Raw genomic sequence first — 22,565 nt, forward strand, 5'->3', positions numbered from 1 at the left:
ACAACAATGAAATGCACACTGCCCCACAGGCCAATGAGTGTAAATGCACATGCCCCACTGGCCAATGAGGGTAAATTTTACCCTCAAATTTCCTTAAAAGGAATAAGGGGGCAATTGCCAGCAGATCAGTCCATGCTTTCGCTGGCCAATCTGCAGGCTGGAAGGGCCAGAAATTCAAACAGATGTCAAAACTCAAAATGGAGACCAAAGAAGAAAGACTTTTCCCGACTGCAAAATGGAGTTTCGAAACAGCCAAAACAACAAAACGTTTTGTATCCGAAACAGGGACGTTTTGTTTTGGCTACAAAACAGCTGAAACGGCCTGTTTTGTGCACAAAACGTTTTGTATCCAAAACGAAACGCACATCCCTAGTATATGGTAGCTTCCTTTAATTCAAGATCTCTTTGTAGACGGCTGGCAATACTGGAGGTGCAGGGAGTGGCAAACCAGTCAAGAACACTCTCTCTCTCTCTCTCTCTCTCTCTCTCTCTCTCTCTCTCTCTCTCTCTCATCTGGCTAACTTGAGAGAGAGGTGAAACTGTGTGGCCCTCTTCATCAGCCTGTCTAGGACTATCAATTATAGGGATGTGCAAACTGATTCTAAATTGAATCAATTCTACTCAAATCTGGGTGGTTCAAGCTATTCAAATCAAATCAGTTCGATTCAAATTCACTCTGAGAGCCATTTGGCACCTTTTCCAAACCATTCAGGCCCCCTGGTTGCTTAAAAAGGGCACCCAAATAGTGTCAAATCTTTTCAATTTTGATTCAAATTTTTGGACCAGATTCAAATGCTATTTGAGTTTGAAACAATTGTTTGGAGTTTGAAACAAATAGAAAAAATTATTTTGTACACATCTCTAATCTAATCTATTCATTCATTCATTCATTCAAAATATTTATCCTCCGCCCCTCCAGGACACTACTGCTCGGGGCAACTCACAACAACAAAATAGATACAAGACACAATAAAATAAAATAAAACAAATTGAACAAATGATTTAAAAGTCAGGTTAAAAAACGCAATCATTATTAGGTTCAAATTAAAAGTTATTTTAAAAGCTAAAAAACAAAAAAATTATAAAAAGCTAAAGAACCTACCAGATAGGTTCAATTGGTTCCTTCCCTCCCAGAACTGATACCTGCTGCAGGAAAAACTACAATTGGACCACCCATGGGTTCTGCACACAGGCTGCCTTGGCAGTGTGCCACTGTGCTTGCTCACTTGCCACTTGCCTCTGGAACGGCCCCCTGCTCACCAGCCTCTGCCCACCATGTCTGTCCTATCCAGGCCTCCCATTTTATTCTCACTATGTGGTATAATGACATCACCACCCCAACATGGTACCCTGGGAGGCTGCCAGAGGAAGGCAAGCGAGTGGCTGCTGTGGGTGAGCAGTGGTGTGTCCCACCAAAAAATGCAGACACAGACCACCATAAACATCACTACTCTAGTAGTGGCCATTCCATTATACAAATGTATATGAGAGTTGGTACCCGCATTTGTTGATTTCCCACTTCCTTTCAGCGTTTTGTATCAGTCCTCTTCAATTGCAGGCTGTTATTCTATAGCCTACACTGCTCAAGTGTATACAGAGAAAGGTGTTGTACCCTGTTTCTCCGAAAGTAAGACCTAGCAGTAATTTCTGATGTACCGCTAATTGCCCTAGTGCATTTTGGGGGGCTAAAATTAATATAAGACACTGTCTTATTTTCGGGGAAACACAGTATAAAAGGTTATCTATCCTAACAGGGCAAAGAAGCACCTTTTAAAGTAGTAATTCTCTCATATTTATCAGGAAGGGAGTAACACAGTAGCAGCCGGTGAGGGCAGCACAGCCGACGGTGGGGGTGGGGGCAATAAAAGGCACCTTTAAAAATGAATTGACAGGCTCTCACCTTAAGTGGCGCAGCAGGAAAATGCTTGACTAACAAGCAGAAGGTTGCCGGTTCGAATCCCTGCTGGTACTATATTGGGCTGCAGCAATATAGGAAGATGCCGAAAAGCATCATCTCAGACTGCGCGGGAGATGGCAATGGTCAACCCCTTCTGTATTCTACCAAAGACAACCACAGGCCTCTGTGGGCACCAGGAGTCGAAATTGACTCAATGGCACACTTTACCTTTACCAACATTATGGCTATCCCCAGAGGGCTCACAATCTAAAAAGAAACATAAGGCAGATACCAGCAACAGCCACTGGAGGGATGCTGTGCTGGGGGTGGATAGGACCAGTTGCTCTCCCCCAGCTAAATAATGAGAGAAGCACCACTTTTAAAAAGGTGCCTCTTTGCTCAGTTAGCACTAGCAGGGCTCCTATAACTTTGCTATGTAAACCTCTTTGAAAAAATATTATTATTATTATGCTGTTTTTCAACAATAACACTAACAACATAAAGACCCCCAAAACTCCCCTTGCAGATTAATGTGTTTAGTTAGCTCACTGCCATTATTTAGAAGGATGGTGAAGGTCACCAACCTTCTGAGGACAGCTTTTGCACTTCCTGAATTAGATTTATCTTCTCCTGGAGGTGACTTGTTATTCATGTACTTTTAAGAATATGTCATATACTGTTTCTCAACCGAAGTCCTCACAGCCATTTTCAGAGCAAAAAGAATGAGAAAATTGTTTCGTGTCCCAAAGGGATAAGTTCTCTAATAAGAGAACTTATTAGATCTTTTTTATTAGTTTTGCAGTATTTTGGATTACAGTGTATTGGTGCAGGAGCTGCTTTGAAAGCCTTGTCAAGAAGTGAAGCAAACTTCTTTAAATGAACACGTTTTGGCCCCTTACTGCACAGCAACCCTCTGGGTCTTGCACTAGCTGTTCGACTGGAAAGGGGATGGCTGTGTCCCTCCCAGCCCGGCAATCTCCAGGGATTCCCATGATTGAAATCTCATCACTGAAGCAAGCATACGGCTCTGATCCTTGCTCATTGCCTTGGGCACAGCCAGGCTGTCCATTGGACAAGAGATTTTGCAACAGGTGCAAAGCTGGGGGCGGATTAATGGATCTGATTAGCCTGGCTTTGAGCGGCCAAACCCTCCTTCATCTGAAATCAAATCACCGGCTTTCTGCTACCACTGCGTGGGAATGAGGCCATTTGTAATCATTCTGTAAGATGTCGCCTCCTGCCGCCTTCTCTCCCTCCCTTTGCTCAACTGCGGCCACAGAGTACTGCTACATTTCCCCCCTCCACGAGCTATAAGCTCCTGCTCCCAAAACCAGGTCCTCATTCAGACCAAGTATTTTCCTGAAATGCAGGCAGCCAGGCACCTCCAGGAACAGAGACAGGTCAGGACACCCTTCAGAATTCCCATAAACAAAATGCTTGGTCTTTGCTACTGAAATACATTTTGCAAATCAGCGTGTGTGTAAATATACATGTTTTATATGCACAGTATTTAACTGAATCCAAGACTGGGTTTCCATTGTTAGGTTCTCCCCCCCACCCTTTTTGGTAGAATGTGAGTTTATTACTCTATGAATCATCTGGGATTGGGGAATCAGTGCTCTTGTCACTGAGGCCATAACAAAGCCAGTTGAGAGTGAAGGCAATGGCTCCCAAAATATTTCTGAGCCCTCTCAAAACAAGAGCTCCCCAATCAGCTCAACCAATATGCAAACTAACATCACACAAGGAACAAAGTTGCATTAGGGTAAAAAGACCATGTGGCTACAGAAGGATGCTCGAAAATTGTGCTCTTGTGTTATTCCACAAGAATGCTCTGCAAAATGCAGGCAAGCACAGGGATCACAAACCTGCTCCTTTTCCTCATGTCTATAGATATTTCAGCTTTGCACACAGTTGCCTGGAGTCTTAAAAGAAATCTACTTTACAAATACAAATATGATGAATATTTATATACCACTTTTCAACAAAAGTTCCCCAAGTGGGGCTCACAATCTGAAAGAGGAAAAAACCCATAAGATAGACCCCAGCAACAGCCACTGAAGGGATACTGTGCTGGGGATGGATAGGGCCAGTTGCTCTCCCCATGCTAAATAAAGGGAATCACCACTTTCAAAAGGTGCCTCTTCGCTCAGTTAGCAATTGATTGTCTGTTTAGGTTTGAGAAGAAAATAGTGTGCAGAAGTTGAGGGGGGAAGCACATGTTGTTTAATGTGATGTGATAACACTGTACTGAGAGCCCACTTAGAACTCCTGGCCAAAGGGAAAACATGTAATGATATCTTTGTATTTGTATTACAAGTCTGGAAATGCACATTTCTGGCACCATGATTATTAGCATTAGGGGATCATATTATTGAATGGCCACTCAATGAAAATGACCCCTTGCACATCAAAAGTGAATGTCAAGAGGCGGGGATCTAGCTTGGCTTCCATCCGTCTCTTCATAAATTCATCTTCTAGATTGCCCCTCCAAGTTTTTTCTGCCAGAGGGGTTTATAAGGCTTCAGCCTTAGTCATGCTCCGTAACTTGTCATTAAGTGAGAAGTGTAATTCAAAAGGAACAGGCACTTATGATACATTATCCAAAACAGGTCTTAACAAATGGCTCTAACCTCCAAGTATAATGGGCAAAACAATACATAATGGACTAAATCTTCTACTACATTAGCCACACTGACACACAAATTGAGTTCCTAACTAACTTTATTAAAATGCCCATGCAGAATGCTCATTGACATAGTTTGAAATCTTAACAAGGGGTGGGGGGAGAATGTGTCTTAGAGGCCAGTGATCAGAAAGATAATTTCCTAGTCCTTGAAGAGCTACAGAGAAGCTCTTCTACATGTGTTTAGAGGAGAGAAACTAGCTTTTTTGGACACAGCTTGTCCTGCTGTGCTGCTAAGATAACTGATAACTGAGGATACAGCAAGGTAGCCACTAGTAGGGATGTGTAAACCAGCTTGCAAGGAGACAGGCTTGACATCTGGTCTGGATTCAACAACTAGCTCACACGCCCCTAGCAGCTAGCTAAGGTAAAGTAAAGGTAAAGTGTGCTGTCAAGTCAATTTCAACTCCTGGCACCCACAGAGTCCTGTGGTTGTTTTTGGTAGAATACAGGAGGGGTTTACCATTGCCTCCTCCCTCACAGTATGAGATGATGCCTTTCAGCATCTTCCTATTATCGCTGCTGCCCGATACAGTACCAGCGGGGATTCGAACCGGCAACCTTCTGCTTGTTAGTCAAGCATTTCCCCGCTGCACCACTAGTAATAAATTCTAAGGGTAAGCAAAGCTATCCCAGGGATGAACTGAACAGGGGCACAACTTATGAACATTTTCAACCGTATCAAGAGTACCTAGTTCTTGCCCCCTGCCAGTTATTTCCACTAAACTTGTACAAAACACATGTGGTGACACAGAGTGCACACCACTGTTGCTTGTAACAGAGATTCCCAGATGTTGTTGACTACATCTTGGAAGTTGCAGTCAACAACATCTGGCCATGCCTGTTACAGGGAGCAGAAGTGCACACTTTATTGCACAAATATGCTTGCATGATCTCAGCACTAGTCTGGAACCCAAGTTCATACAACTAGCTAGCATTGTGCTAGCATGTCTGTTCTAGTTCACAGAGGTGCACCTAGGTGATTTTGGATCCTGGACCTAAAGGCCTTTGGACACGTCCCCCCTCCCGCTGCAAGTTAAGCATCATCTCCCTACACACACACACACACACTGTGGCACATGCAGTATTTTTAACACATGGGTTCTTGAGGGCACAAACAGTGACTGAACTCACAAGAATGTAAAACAGGCATACCTATGCAAATATGCATTAGCAGAAACATTTCAACAACATGCAGATTAACTTATTCCCATTCCACAGATTTCTTTCTCCACTCCCTGCTCTCTCTCTAAAGCAGAGGCCATGCTTGGCTGGGGCAGGTCACACCCGCCAGTGCAGCAACCACCTGGGACAGACTAAAGAGAATTGGGGGGTTCCCAGGGGGTGTGGAGGCCCTGGACTTCAGCCTGGAAGTCTAGGGGTAAGAGCACCTCTGCTAGCAGGGATGTGCATGGAACCGGGTGGTCTGGTTCAGTTCAGGTCCAAACTCTGGACCGGCACCTGCTCAAAATACACACACCCCAGTTTGGTTCGGTCCAGGGGGGAGTTGTGTATATGTATGCGTGCGTGCGTGCGTGTGTGTGTGTGTAAACTTATCACCTCTGGGGAGCTGTCCAAGGTAGGGGGTGTCCATGAAGGTTCCCCTACCCCCGCCAGCCTCCCTTACTTCAGAAATCGGCCATTCTATGGCCATTTTTCGGCTTTCCCCCCTTCATGTAGCAGCCATTTTGGAGGCCGCCGCACCTGCGCAATGCACCTCTGCATGGCCTGGGTCATGCCAGGCCACGTAGAGGCCCATTGCACAGGTGCAGCGGTGCGACGTTTGACGTCGAACCTGTTTGCACATCCCTATCTGCGAGTGCAGCTTTCATCCGGGCATCAGCCACTCTCTATTCCAGAGGTAGGCAACCCTGGCTCTTCAGCTCTTACTGAACTACAACCCCAACCATCCCCACTGCAAGTTAAGGACAACCAGTTGTAGTTCAGCAATAGCTGGAGAGCCAGGGTTGCCTCGCCTACCCCTGCTCTATCCCTTACCCCCAAACCTAAAATCTTCTTGATATTTCAACCTATAGTTGAGGCCAAAGAAAGCTTTCCACTAAGCAGCCCTCAGTGGTTACATGTAAATGCTGCCACTTTCATTAAACACCACTGTGGCTTCTGGAAGATTTGGTGTTTTTTGTTTCACTATAAACTGAAAAATGTTACGAAAATATTGCATAGGGCAGGGGTTCCCAAACCTGGGTCCCAAGGTGATGGTGGACTACAACTCCCACCATCCCCAGCACTGTTCCCTCTAACAGGGATTCCCAGATGTTGTTGACTACAACTCCCAGCATCCCCAGCACTGTTCCCTCTAACAGGGATTCCCAGATGTTGTTGACTACAACTCCCAGCATCCCCAGCTGCAATTGCCTTTGGCTGGGGATGATGGGAGTTGTCAACAACATCTGGAAATCCCTGTTAGAGGAAACACTGATCCCCAGACACAATGGCCTTCACTCAGGGGTTCTCAAACTTGGGTCCCAAGGTGATGATGGACTACAACTCTCATCATCCCCAGACACAATGGTCTTTCTGGTTAGGGATGATGGGAGTTCTAGTCCAACATCTGGGTACACAAGTTTGAGAACCCCTGTGATAGGAAAACAGTGAACAAGGAGCATATCCGAAGCTTTTGTAGAAATGTCAACTATAGGGCGAGGAGTGTGAGAATCTATCTAGTACTTACTAAAAAGCATATATGATATGGGTATTTTGCTTCATGGGTATCTGGGCAAGAGGGGGCAGCCCCCCCCCCCCGGATTGAGATAGTACCCTTTGAATTCAATGGGGCATACTCCCAGGGAATGGGCTATAAGATTGTTGACCATTGCTCCATCAGCAGTATCTATACAGAATGGTGGTGGCTTCTCCAAGGTTGCAGACACAGATCTCTCTCAGCCCTACCTGGAGATGCTGCCAGGGAAGGAACCTGGAACCTTCTGCATGCAAACAGGCAGGTGTTCTTCCCAGCATCTTTGTAGAATCTGGGAAGGGGTTTTCTCTAGTGCATATGCACATAAATTCTTGTATCAGACAATATATCAGAAGCTGCTTTCTACTGAGTCTGGCCATTGGTCCATTTATCTCAATACTGTCTACACAGAATGGTGGCGCCTTCTCCAAGGCTGCAGGCAGGAATCTCTCTCAGCCCTAAAGTTGGAAAGGTCACCTCCTCTTATTGGATCAAGTTAAGGCCTTTGACAAAGTGAACCACAATTATCTGTGGACATTGTTGAGAGCTAAAGGTATACCACCCCTTTTCATTACTTGGATACAGCTGCTCTATACAAATGCAAAGGTGACACCACAGATTAATGGATGGCGGGGCGACCCGATCACTTTGCATTCGGGTGTCCGCCAAGGATGTCCACTGAGCCCATTACTTTATGTTTTGGCCTTGGATCCGATCCTGATCAGGATTCAGAGAGAACCCCATCTGCAAGGACTCTTGGTCTCTATCTCCCCGCCCTGCGAGACTTTCCCGGGGAGGGAGGAGGAGGGAGAGTGATGGGATAGCCGAACCACCTGTCCACTCAGAACCGCATTCTGAGTTTAAGGTGAAATTTGTAGCTCATGCTGATGATGTTACATTACTGTTATCGAATGAAAATGAAATCCCAGTAATACTAAACCTCTTCTGGGAATATGGCAAGATCTCGGGCTCAGAATTAAATGCTGACAAAAGCGTATTTGTTAAAATGGACCCCGGATGCCAGCAACTCTCGTGCCTACCCATCTCTGAATGTAAAAGCGAAGGGGCCCCAGAGTCCAAACTGAAGTGGGTAGATACAGTAAACATTTTGGGGATTGAATATGGGATTAAGGAAAAAGCCTGGGGCGGAAATTGGACAGATTGGGAAGAAAAGGTAATGCTTAAAATCACCATGTGGAAAAAATGGAGCCTTGCCATGTACCAGAAAGCGGTTTACATCCGGACTTACCTTATACCCCCAGTGCATAACCTGGCGGTAGTCTATCCTCCCCCGCTCGATCTCCTTCGGAGAGTTGAAAGCCAGATCTTCCGTCTAGTATGGCACACAGCGTCCTTCCCTTTGGCCCGTGCGGTAGCATTTAAGGAGGTTGAGCGGGGAGGCCTAGCCCTACCTGCCCTGCAACCCTATTTTGTAACTGAATTCATGTCCTACAATTTTGGAAACTGGATTTTGATGAATGTCCATGATATGTCCAACCTCCTGCAAAAAACCTGGGTCTAGCTTTTCGCTCTGCGTTGGCGCAAGTCAGCATGGGGCATAGCATGGTGGGGGAAAGGATCTTTCAATGGCAATATCACACAAGTAATAAAAAGAGAACACCAAGACTACTTGAGAGATTTGTTATTCACACTTAAAAAATGGAAGGTTGAACCGGATCTATTTAAAGGATCCTCCTCAATTAAGCAGCTAAGGAAAACAATTTATGGAGAGATTCTAGAAGTGGGTTTCTTAAAACCTGATTTAGAACGTAAACACTACAAACACCGCACTTCACAGTACTTGTTGCAACCTGATCACCCTATCGCTCTCTTTAAAGAGAAAAAAATCCCTTTCCATTTATGGGAAACAAGGTGGCGCTTATACCATCAAGTACTACCACTTAATGCGGCTAAGCCATGGCTCCCAGAGGACCAGCAAGAGTGCCCTAAAATCACCTGCAAACAGAAAGCTAGTGAGCTAGGCAAAACATTCAAAGAAACCCACTCACATTTCTTAAAAGAGTGTGTGGTAGCCAAAAGAGTGTGGCAAGGAGTAAGCAAGCTGTTAGAGTGGCCGGATTTGGAAAAACAGACTTGCGAAGAACTAACCTCGGGTTTGAGCAATAGAACCTCTTTTCGAGGTCCCGGAAAGAAACCTTCAAGGAAACGGGACAGAACGGGTGCCCTCATACTAGGGAATTGGAACATTCCCCTTCTCGTAATCAGGTTAGTAAACTTGTATGTCATTTATGCAATGCTCGTGCATAGGAATAGGGAGGGAAGACGCGACCAAGAGGTTCACGCAGATGAGACAGTAAATCTCTTCTGGAAAAGTTTGTATGGTTATGTGCAAAAAGACAAGAGTATCTCTTCTAAACAGCAATGGGACAAATTGTGGAAATGGACGTCGGACGTAACCCCCCCCCCCCCCCGATTACCTGATGTGCCTTGTAATCCCCCACCCCCGAGTTACAGTACTACCTGCATATACTTCATAACTTGTGGGTTTCCAAATCCTTGTGTGTAAATCTTTGTAGATATATCATGTACAAACAACCACTTTGTATATAATTGTGCTTTGGCAACGTACTGTATGCTTTGGTAGTTTGTTGGTTCAATAAAAAAATCTTGTCCTATTTAAAATAATAATAATAATCTTGTCCTATCTTGGAGATGCTGCCAGGGAGGGAACTGGGAATCTTCTGCATCCAGGTGCTCTTCCACTGAGCTACGGCCCCACCCCCTAAGGGGGATTTCTTACAGCACACACACAAATAGTCTCCCATTCAAGTGCAAACTAGGGCAGGCCCTGCTTAACAAAGGGGACCATTCATGCTTGCCGCCACAAGACCAGCTCACCTAACTTTGGACTATGACCTGTTGATTAATGCCCTGCAGCATGCCCAGCCTGGACCAGCACAACTTCTGTAGCACATCTCCCCTCCTAAAAAGCTTCTTTCTGGGTGGAGAAAGACTACAATATTCCCTTTGTATTTCTGAAATGGACAAAAGCTCAGCTGGAGTTGGAGTCTGCAACTGCGGGAGTCCTGGGTAACTTAAAACAAATCCACCACCAGAGCACTAGGCCATTCCCTCTGGCTTGTTCCATAATTGATGAGCTCCTTACACAGTGGGCAGAAGCCCTTAAGAAAACTGGGAGGGAGGGACTTGGAAGTATGACACTGCTCTGTGACTCTGATCTATGCTGTGGTTCGCAGCCATGGTATGGGAAATGTTGCCCTAACCCTACCCCAAGGTATCTCTGTGATGAATATGGGCTATCAACTCTGTTCAGAGTGCACAACCCACACTAATTTCTATCAGTAACACAACCCAGAGAGGATAAAAGCTCTCATACCAACTGGATTGTTGTCGTTGACAATGGCCCAGAACTGGGGTCCCTCAGGCTCTGAACTCAGCAGCAGGGTTCCCTCTGGGATTTCCAGATGTTGTTGACTACAACTCCCAGAACCCCCTAGCAAAGGCTATTGCAGCAGGGGATGCTGGGAGTTGAAGTCAACTACATCTGGGAATCCCTGTGAGAGGGAACACTGTTAGAGGAGATCTGGTCTTGTGGTAGCGAGGATGAGTTGTTCCCTTAGCTAAGCAGGGTCCACCCTGGTTGCATATGAAAGGGAGACTGGAAGTGTGAGCATTGTAAGATATTCCCCTTAGAGGATGGAGCTGCTCTTGGAAGAGCATCTAGGTTCCAAGTTCCCTCTCTGGCATCTCCAAGATAGGTCTGAGAGAGATTCCTGCCTGCAGGCTTGGAGAAGCCGCTGCCAGTCTGTGTAGACAGTACTGAGCTAGAGAGACCAATGGACTGACTCAGTATATGGCAGCTTCCTATGTTCCTATGCTCAGCAAGGGGTCAGGTTCTTCAGATGAGAAGCCTGAAGGGGAGGCCCTCATGGAAGATGATGACACAATTCCGGCACAAGGGCCGGTGACCACAGAGCCCCTATCAGATTCTGCAGAGTCCGTGGACCCCACCAATGAGGACCTGGTCCAAACCACGTCCCCCTCAACAGACTGGACTCCCACAGCAGTGTCCAACCCTGCCACAGAGAAACCAGGACCCTCAAACCCCCTACAAAGAGGGGCTCCTTGAACCCCATAACTAGCTCCCCAGTGAGACCTATCCATGATCCCCAGGATGACCACTAAGAGCGCCCACCAGGCAAAGCTTTTTAGGCACCTGTGCGAACAGGAGCTTTGGGAGCTCATAATGCTAGCTTCAAATAAGAAGCCTCTAAGAGGTGTAGTGGTTGAAGCATTGAAATAGGACTGGGGAGCAATGTTCCCTCTAACAGGGATTCCCAGATGTTGTTGATTACAAGTCCCAGAATCCTGAGCTGCAATGGCTTTTGCTTGGGGATTCTGGAAGGTGTAGTCGACAACATCTGGGAATCCCTGTTGGAGGGAACACTGCGGGGGAGACCTATTCAGCCATAAAACTCATTGGCTGTTTGTGGGCCAGTCACTTATCTCTCAGCCTAACCTACCTCACAGGGTTGTTGTGAGGAGAAACATAACCATGTACACCACTCTGGTCTCCTAGGAGGAAGAATGGGATAGAAATATAACAACATTTTTAAAAACAACCACCAAGGACAGGTAATTTGGAATTCTAAGATCTGGGGAGAAATTCTGATGTAGAATATTTTGAAGCATTCTTAGGACTCAATGAATTCTAAACATGTTTACTTGGAAGTGTGTTTGACAACGCACACTCCCCTGCAAGCAGAACTGCAGCCTGAATGTTACTTGGTTCACACTTAACACATTTTAACCATCATTTTGCTTATTCAACCAGCAGGGAGCAGGATGAAAGGAGAAATAAGGTGCCCCCTCCAATTCTCTCAAAGTATATCCATATTACATTTTTCTCCCAATCCTCCGCAGTTATCTGTGTCTTTTATTCCAGATCAACTAGCCTGGAGGGTTCTCACAACAGCCAATTTGGATTGGAACAGCCTCTTCCATTCTCCCCTTCCACCCCTCTCCCAGAATGCTGATCAGGCAATCACAGGCCTACTTAGACCTTTGTAATGCACATTAAAGTGGTTGTGTGACTGACTCCCCCTCTCAGGGAACTTTTCAAGGGAAATCAGGCACCATGGAGACAGATGCAAAACAGAAAACGGAAAATAGAAGTGAGGTGTGCCTGTGGTGGTCTCTGTGTCACAGGCTGAAAAAGAGCAGCTAAGCTTTGCCAGGATTCATCCATACCCAACATACATTTCCTTTATCACCTGATATACATGGTATATGCTGGTCTTGGACCATAATGACGATTGATTGATTGATTGATTGATTGATTGACAGACATGGTGGACTCCATGGAAGTTTTTGCGATTAACTAAATGTCTTGTATGGATTCTAATTCACATGGAAATCAGATATTCCACACAATTAAAACCAATCATCAACCAACTATCAATGCACGTGTTTCATTAGGAGGCTCATCTGCATGCAGAGAGGAATCCAGAGGCCAGGCTGACACATACAACCCAGCCTTGTGGGCTGTGCTTCTCGGTGGAATCCACAACAATTCCACACCGCATATTCTGTTTCTATCATACGGAAGAATGTTGTAGTGCTTTCCCAGCTCTGAACAGGAACACATCCGTGCAGCCAGTCTGAAACAGGAGCCTTGTGGCAGTTTGGGACCTGCAGAGGGGAGGAGGTTTCAGGAGGACGATGAAGAGGAGGAGGAGTGGGAAGAAGGCCAATCTCTTCCTTTCTACCCTCCTGAAATCCTCAGCCATTGTGCAAAAGGGCTCAACTTTAAGGCATGAACCAAAACGCGTTATTGGTATACAGTGGAGAGGGGAAGTTTCCCCAATAGTGGAGACTTATACTTTTGGTTTCCCTCCCTCCTGAATCCTATTCCCTTTATGGTAAAAAGGGGGGGTGGGGGATTAACCTCATAGCATACTTTCCCCCTATGCAAATCTCCAATCTAGGAGACTAATGTATGAGAGTCATTAAACATTTTCCCCACCACTCTCTCCAACATTCTCTATGTTCCAAAGTCACTAGGAATAGCTCCTCCTCTTTCCATGGCTCTATCACATTTAATTGGGGCCAAGCAGGGGAACATAGGAAGCTGCCTTGTACAGAGTCAGATCCTTGGTCCATCTAGCTCAGCACACTGACTGGCAGCATTTCTCCAGGGTTCCATACAAGGGTCTTTCCCAGCTTTACCTGGAGAACCGGGGCCTTCTTTGTGCAAACAGGTGCTCTGCCACTAGCTATGGCCTCATCCTCTAAGGGGAATATCTTACAATGTAGTCTCCCATCCAAATACAAACCAAGGCAAACCCTGCTTAGCAAATGGGCTAATTCATGCTCACTGGTGCAAGGCCAGTTCTCCTCCCCAAGAGAGATTCCTAGGCAGTCTCCCATCCAGGCACCAACCAGACCCAGAGTTGCTTAGCTTCAGAGTGTCTATGTCATGTGAGCACGGTCCAGGTGTCCTACTCATAATCGTTACACAACCTTTTTTTGACTCATCACAAAATTGAGGGAAGGGGTTTGCAAGAAGATATGTTTTTAAGCAACTACCCCCACCCCTGTCAGTTTTATGTGAACTTGATGCAACCTTTCAAGAAAAAAGGCTGCCCGCAGCCTCTGATATTTTTGCTCCCTTTTCGGGTCCGTTCCTTACTTTTCCGTCAGTCTGTCACCCATCACAAATACTCTGACAGCCCCAATTTCCAGACTGTCCACATTTCAAGAGCAGGATTTTTATTTTATTTTATTTTGCAGATGACAGCTCAAGGATCTAACACTTCTCTCTCTTTGGGATGGTTCATGCTGGTCTCTGACTGCAGCATCATGTGGTGACTCATTCATTAACTTACTAACAAACTTCTCACCCAGACAAAGGTTTCAAAATGTTTTTGCATCAAGATCAAATCAAACCGCTACAAACAAAACAATCCAGATAACACCCAAATCAACAAATCAAAGAGTAGCAACAAAACAGAGGAACTAGCAACCAAAAGCACTTCAAAACAATCCCAAATCTCTATTCTTGCTTGTTGAAGCCAGGAGGAGCAGAGCTAAATGCACAGCTTCAGAGAGTCAGTTACAGAATGTCCTGCTTCTTGCGGAGGCCAGTCCAGCCTCCAGATACATTGCACCTTGAAGCAGGATTAACATATATACACTATCTACATATATACCCTTTAAAGAAATCTCATCTGTTTTGAAGCAGAGACAAGTCCTCCAATCATTGGGGATAGGCCACCAGTCCACCAGTGGCCCATGTCTGGCTGCAGCGGTGGCCCTGCTCACCCCGCATCTGCGCAGCTCCATTGGAGAGTTTGCGTTTGGCCAGCCCTGCATTAAAGGCAGGGAAGAGCCACTCCTGGCCGTGCCACAAACGCAGCAGCCATTTAACTCCTAAATGGGGGCCACGTGGCGCCCGCTCGGGAGCTGAACCCCCACCCCCACGTTTGACATCAGACACTGGGGGTGTGTTGGGGCCGTGAGCTGTGTCCCCTGATTGGTGGTGGCCCGTGTTCTTTGAACCCATCTGGCCAATGGTGGCTCCGCCCCCGAGTATGGATGTGCATGCATGTTTCGGTGGGGCAGGGAACGGTACCTTTAAGCATGAGTAAAGCAGGTCCTTACCTGCTCCTCCACTGCCTCACCCAGAAGTCTGTGCGTGGTCACGAAGCTGCACCCAGCACCCTGTGCGTGGCCGTGGGACACACATGGCCGCTGCAGATGCGCAATGGCCATGTATGTAGTCAGCAACAAGATACTGACCACGCACATGGCTGCCGTGCACAGGCTGCTGGGTGCAGCCCTGTGGCCTTGCGTGGACTTCTGACTGGGGCAGTGGCACACCCAAAAAGTGGCGGGGTGGTGAAGGAGCATGGAAGGGCCTGCTTTAATCATGCTTAAGGCTTATACGCCTCACCCCACCATAACGATTCGGCAGGCCACGCCAAATCAATTCAGCACATCCCTACTGGACATGCCGAGCTGATCTGCGCACATCCCAATCAGGAGTCAACAACATGCCAGTCTGAAGGAGAGAGTGCAGAGCAAGCTGTTACCAGCCTGCACCCCCCAATTGTTCTTCTGAACCAGCTGCAATTTTCAAATAGTATTCTTAGGTCTAACACAGGAATCACTAATCTAAGGGGTTTCACAGGTGGGTTCCCAAGCATTGTGGGCCAACCACTCCCATCATCCCCAGCCACAATGGCCAGTATAGCTGGGGACAATGAGAGTTGTAGCCCAACCACACCCCAGGACCCAAGCTGAAAACCTCTGCCAAGTGCTTTCTCAAGATCTGCAAGTCCTTGAATTCCTTAGTTCTTAATCACATTTCCTGTACTTAGGCCAGAGGAGCCAGGGAGCCAACAGTGTGTGGCAACAGGAAGAAAGGACAAGAACCAAGGGCATAGCAAGCTTCCATGGGGCCGGGGAACAAAGAGCAGGAAGGGAGGCCCTATCACGCACATGAACGCCCCAATGTGCCAAGCCAGGCCCCCTGCATCTGACGTTGGACACAAAGGAGCAGGGCAGTCTACCTAATCCCCCCCCCCATCCACATTGTCGTCCTCCCTTTTTTTGTTAAAGATACCCTTGTCCCACGACTGGGGAGATGCCCTGCCACTGCTGCTGCCACCCTGCCGCTGCCTGCCACCACGCCGATATTTCTCATTTTCACCACCGGGAGGTGGGGGTGTGAGCTGAGCAGAGAATGTAATCATGTATGTCATGGGCATGCAATGTCCATACTCAAACTGCGCAGGCATGCAGGAGAGGTCCACCAGCCGCGGCGCCCACCACTGCTGCCACGGGGGGCGGTGGTGGTGGTCTGCTCCACTCAGATCACCCTCACCCCCCAGCGGTGAAGATGAGAAATATCAGTGGGGTAGCAGGCGGTGGCACAGCAGCAGTTGCGGCAGCAGGGCAGCCTCACAGATCACTGGGAGGCCCCTCCAGGCCCAAGGACATTTGCCCCTCCCTTGTCCAATGGACACTATGCCTATGACAAGATCCATAGGCATTGGGGACCTCAAGATCCCCAGGACAGTTAGAGTCAATGCCCTTGTAGGATTTACAGGTGCCAGCATTGATCATGTAATGAGTTTAACCTCTTGTCTCCAGAGTGCATGGAAGAACCAATGCAAGATCCCAGGGACAGGGAACTGTGTCTAAAGGTCATTTGTCACTCCAGTATATTCATGTATATTCAGTAGAGATGGCATGTCATACAGCCATGCCTGACAATCAATGCAAAATCAGGCAGCCAGAAACATAAGGCACTGGAACAAACGGGAATTAGTTGAAGTGTCTTAAAATGTTCAAGGAATGCAGGGCCAGAGTGCGGGGAGGGCTGCTCTGTTGCAAGTTAGTACTGAGCCCAGAAAAATGATGATTGGCAACTGGATGGATGCATGTGCTAGGCCTCCTAGCTTCCAGCCCTCTGGATCATTCAGAGGTATCTGTGGCATTCTGGCAAGCTGCATCCAACACTTCACAGATGAAGACACCACCCCAATTCTCCCAGCAAGGATCAATGCCTGAGTTCTGCCCCAATATTTCAGACTGCTGAAGGGTCTGTTCTATCTGCTCTCAGCTACATGCAGTTACTTTGCCATAGCTTGGCCAGCACTGACTTAAATGCACAGAAGATTGTGTTCTTGCGGTTACAGATAGAGCAGAAACAAATAATTGCTCTATAATAGTTAATGGTGGGAGTGGAGGTGGTCTGCAGTGGGAGAGATGCAAGGTATACCTTAATAGCCCAGAGCAGGTGATTACATTTATGTGTACAAGCGGGAAATGGATCCATTCTCCACCCCGAGATTTGTGTTCTAGAAACTCTGGAGAGATAGGAAAACAGGAACAGTAATTTACCAGAGATATGGATCCAATATCCCACAAGCTAGATCTTGCTAAAGGAGGACAGTTCAAAACACAAGAACATAGGAAGCTGCCATTGGTCCATCTAGCTCAGTATTTACATAGACTGGCAGCGGCTTCTCCAATGTTGCAGGCAGGAATCTCTCTCAGTCCTATCTTAGAGATGCTGCCTGGGAAGGAACTTGGAACCTTCTGCATGCAAGCATCCAGGTGCTCTTCTCAGAGTGGTCCCATCCCCTAAGGGGAATATCTTACTGTGCTCACATGTAGTCTCCCATTGAAATGGAAACCAGGGCAGACTCTGCTTAGCAAAGGAGACAATTCATGCTTAGAGCAGGAGGCTGTTGGTTTGAATTTCCACTGGTCGATTTCCCAGAATATTGGAAACTCCTATATCAGGCAGCAACAATATAGGGAGGTGCTGAAAGGCATCATCTCATACTACACAAGAGAAGGCAATAGTAAACCCCTCCTGTAAACCCCACCAAAAGAAAACCACTGGGCTCTGTGGGCACCAGGAATTGACACCGACTTGATGGCACAACAAACCAACCAACAAGACCAGTATGATGCCACAGAGCTGTGATGGTGTGTGTGTGTGTGTGTGTGTGTGTGTGTGTGTGTGTGTGTCCGTCCCAAGGTACATGTAAGCTAGACAAGTATGTTCATGTTTGAAATGAATGAAAATAAATACAAATGCCCTAATTATATTGCTGTTCATGCACTAGGAAGATAGGAAGCTGCCTTCTACCAAGTCAGACCATAGGTCCATCTTGCTCAGTATTGTCTTCACAGACTGGCAGCGGCTTCTCTCAGCAGGAATCTCTCTCAGCCCTCTCTTGGAGATGCTGCCAGGGAGGGAACTTGGAACTTTCTGCTCTTCCCAGAGCGGCTCCATCCCCTGGGGGGAATATCTTCCAGTGCTCACACATCAAGTCTCCCTTTTATATGCAACCAGGGCAGACCCTGCTTAGCTAAGGGGACAAGTCATGCTTGCTACCACAAGACCAGATCTCCTCTCCTATCATTCTCAACTGAATACACCTATGGAATGGAGAGAACACATGGCAACAAATTCATTTTCATTATTCTTTCTTTGTAGCCAAAAGAAAGTGTATGCCTTACTTGCTACAACAAGTTCTCTTCCTCCAGAGAAGAGCTCCATCACATAGACATCTGCTATAGCCATATTCCCCCACAACATAATATGATCATGGGCCATTACTGGTTAACAAAAATTCATCGGCCATTAAACTAATAACTTTGTGGTTACACATTTAAAAATATAAACAAACAAATAAATAAATGCCATTATTAGTGGGGGTCATTTTTTATCCTGATAGTGTCCTGCAACAATGCTACATCATGGGGATGATGAGTACAACTCATATATATGAGGCTACATATTATAGGGGTGAGCAAACCGGCTCAAAATAAAGCCAGTTTGAACTCAAACTGGTTGGGTTCGAAGGCTCAACCTTGGACCGAACCAGGTCTGGTTCTGTCCAAGGTCAAGCCAAACTGGCCAGGTCAGCTAGACCCAGTTTGAAGCCCCTACTTATGAGTAAACTTGATTACTTACAACTTCTGCCAGCAGTTGCGGCAGCCACGGTGGCCATGGAGAAAAGGCAGTGGAGGCTCCCCCAAACCCTGCTGACCTCCCCCAGAGTCTCCAAGCCCAGTATGGACATTCTTTGGCCCATTTCAGGCTGAGTTTGGAGGCCATTTTTGAACCTCTGCACGTGCACAAGGGCCACATGCGTGACCATGCAAATGGCCCATGCACGGACGTCTTAAAAAAAATGTCCCCCACGTGCACATAGAGGCCCAAAATGGGCCGAAGAAGGCCCAGAGACCCGGACCAGGCCCAGACTGGCCCTGGAAACTGGGGGTGGCTGGCAGGGGTCAGGAGAGCCACCAACCCAGTGTTCACCTCAGCCACTGCCAGAAGCTATAATAATCAGTTTTATTCACAAGTGGAGGCTTCAAACTGGGCCCGAGCCAGTTCAGATTCACACCGAGCCAGGGGCCTGGTTTGGAGGGGGCAGTGCCAAGCTGGTCTGGTCCAGTCTGAATTCGAACCGAACCAGGAAAGCCAATTTTGTGCATACCCCTAAGGAAAGTTAGTATGGAAGTATAATATATAAATAAAACATGGTCACAGCAAGCAGGCAGCTACATCATGCAGCTCCTCTCCGGAAGAAAATAAGTAACTCTACCTGGTTTTAAAAGACAGTGAAAATAAAAATGAAAACTTGTTTACACTCCTAATGCAAACTTCTATAGCCTTCTATTCACAGGAATTCAGCAGCAGCATGGCAGGAGTCCCTTGGTTTCCTTTAATCTTTCCCATCAGCCTTTTCCCCCCAGCTTGGCTTAACTCCCATGCAGGGTCTTTTCAATCACCTGCAAATCCATTAACACTGATCTGAACTTTCCTTTAATATTCCGTACAAATACATTTCATGCAGCTCATCGCTGAGCACCAAAAGTGGCTAACAATATTAAAAAGCTATCTAATGGACAAATGCTTTCTTTTTTTATCCCCAGCAACAATATGTTTGAATAATTATTATTATAAATATGGCGGCAGGGTGGGGGGTGTCTATGGCTTTGGGGTGGTACTCTAGCTCAGGGATTTCCAGTCTTGGGTTCCCAGATATTGCCAGACTACCACTCTCATTATCCCCAGCCACAATGGCCAAAGGCCATCAAAGATGATGGGAGTTGTAGTCCAACAACATCTGGAAACCCAAGGCTAGGAACCCATGTGCTTGTTTAATCTGACCTCTTGAAGAAACACATTTGTCTGAGCTCTAGAAGAAGCCCAATCAAGTCCGGGGTCTCAAAGTAGGGGATCCCTGAGCTAATTTAATTTGAGCTCTAGAAGAAACATATTCCAAGAGCAACCATCCAAAATGATTCTCTGCATGCCCTCAACATTCAGACTCGCTTAATGGAAGTTACACCAAGACACCATCCAACACTGACAAGACACATCTGACACAAGAGTGGAACACAAGAACAGCCCTGCTGGATCAGGCCCAAGGCCTATCTAGTTCAGCATCCTGTTTCATATAGTGGCCCATCAGATGCCTCTGAAAGCCCTCAAGCAAGAGGTGAGGGCATGTCCTTTCTCCTGCTGTTGCGCCCCTGCAATAGAGAAGTGCAAACTGGCTTGACTTTGAGCTGGTTTGACATAAAACTGGGCCCCGTCTAGCTTGAGGTCGAGCTGAAACCCACCCCCTACCAGTTTGGGGCCAGTTTGGAGCTTATAAGGTTACATCCCCCCCCAACTACCATTGAGTTCAGTGGCTACCTCAGGGGGGTGCTGCCACTGCAGAGGTGTATGCGCCCTTGGCCATTTGCTTGGCAGGGTCATCACCTGGCCATGCAAATGGCCAGGGCACATGCACAGCAGCCTCCAAAATGGCCACCACTACCTCAGAAAGGGCCAAAACGACTCAAAAAGGGGCTGAAATGGCTCTTCGGAGACCAGGGGAAAACAGCGGGGGGAGGGGCAACCACCAGAGATTAACATTGTTAATCAGAGCAAAGCCAAAGGCTAACCATGATAGTTGGGTGGGGAGGGGGCAATTGCACATTAAAGTGAACTTAGTAAACTGCCTTCTACCAAGTCAGATCATTGGTCCATCTCACTCAGTATTGTCTACAAAAACTGGCAGCAGCTTCTCCAAGTTTGCAGGTAGGAGTCTTTCTCAGCACTGTCTTGGAGATGCTGCCAGGGAGAGAACTTGGAACCTTCTGCTCTTGCCAGAGCAGCTCCATCCCCTGAGGGGAATATCTTACAGTGCTCATGCATGTAGCATGAATACTTAGCAGGGTCCACCCTGGTTTGCAATTGAATGGGAGACTATGTGTATAAGAAGATATTATCCTTGGGGAATGGGGCCACTCTGAGAAAAGCAGGATAGAGCTGAATGAGACTCCTGACTGTATTTACATACTTAAATTATTTATATCATGCCCCTCCAGTACACTACAGCTCAGGGTGTCTCACAACACTGGAGAAGCTGCTGTAACATTGGAGAAGCCACTACCAGTCTGTGTAGACAGTACTGAGCTAGAAAGACCAATGGTTTGACTCGGTAGACAGCAGCTTTCTATGTTCCTATGTCTCCCATTCAATTTTTTTAAAAAAATTATTTTTACACTTATATCCCACTCATCCTCTGAGGAGCTCAGAGAGGTGTACATGGTTATTTTGTCTCCTCACAACCACCCTGTGAGATAGGCTGAGAGATACATGATTGGCCCAGAGTCACCCAGCGAGTTTCATGGTTGAATAGAGATTCGAACTCGGGTCTTCCCGGTCCTAGTCCAACACTCTAACCACTTAGCAAAAGGGACAATTCATGCTCGCTGCCACAAGACCAGCTCCCTTCCCCTATCCATGTGCACAGCATCAAACAGAGTAGAGCATTCAGCAATGGTGTAATGGCTTTGGGGCAGTGAGAATATATGTACGGACAAGTAAGTATGCCTCTATCTCCATCCGTTTAATGCTGGAAGTTGCATACTCACTGCTGAATGAAGTGGGCAGGAGTAGGCCCTAAGTGGAGGGTCAGCCTGTTGCCTAGCAACCCTTCGCCCCATCTCAAACTGCACACGGTGCCCAGCACTTCCCGTTGCCAATAAAACTGTTTAAGTCTGTGCAAAGTCAGCCCTCCTGTAAGATATAAATATTTAATGCCCACAGCTTTATTTTGCTGAAAATTGCTGCTTTTCAAGGCATTTTCTGCTATTACTTGGTTTCCCCATAACTCTCTGTGTGTGTGTGTGTGTGTGTGTGTGTGTGTGTGTGTGTGTGTGTGTACAGAGAGAGAGAGAGAGAGAGAGAGAGAGAGAGAGAGAGCGCCAGCGTGGTGTAGTGGTTAGAGTGCTGGACTAGGACTGGGAAGACCCGAGTTCAAATCGCCATTCAGCCATGATACTTGCTGGGTAACTCTGGGCCACTCACTTCTCTCTCAGTCTAACCTACTTCACAGGGCTGTTGTGAGGAGAAACTTAAATATGTAGTATACTGCTCTGGGCTCCTTGGAGGAAGAGCGGGATATAAAATGTAATTATAATAATATGTCTCTCTCTCTCTCTCTGTGTATATATAATTAATTTATTTATTTATTTATTATACTTCTATACTGCAAAAACCTTTGTCTCTGGGCAGTTAACATAAAACAATTAAAAACACTATAAAAAGTTAAAACAACTCAACAATTAAAATCAACCATAAAATTAAAACAGACAATTTTAAAAAGCTGGGAAAGCTTGGGTGAAAAGATGGGGTTTCAGATTTTTTTTGAAAATTGCCAGAGATGGGGAGGATCATATCGCAGCTTGAAGCACATTCCACAATCTCGGGGCAG

The 22,565-nt window shown here is 46.6% G+C and overlaps 1 protein-coding gene across 2 annotated transcripts in view; it reads right to left on the bottom strand.

The window, feature by feature from the left end:
* LINGO1 (leucine rich repeat and Ig domain containing 1) overlaps positions 1 to 22,565 on the bottom strand; it is an 827,164-nt gene that overhangs the window by 756,240 nt on the left and 48,359 nt on the right. The window lies entirely within an intron of this gene.

Source organism: Hemicordylus capensis, chromosome 10 (assembly GCF_027244095.1).
Source record: "Hemicordylus capensis ecotype Gifberg chromosome 10, rHemCap1.1.pri, whole genome shotgun sequence".
NCBI classification, from domain to species: Eukaryota; Metazoa; Chordata; class Lepidosauria; order Squamata; family Cordylidae; genus Hemicordylus; species Hemicordylus capensis.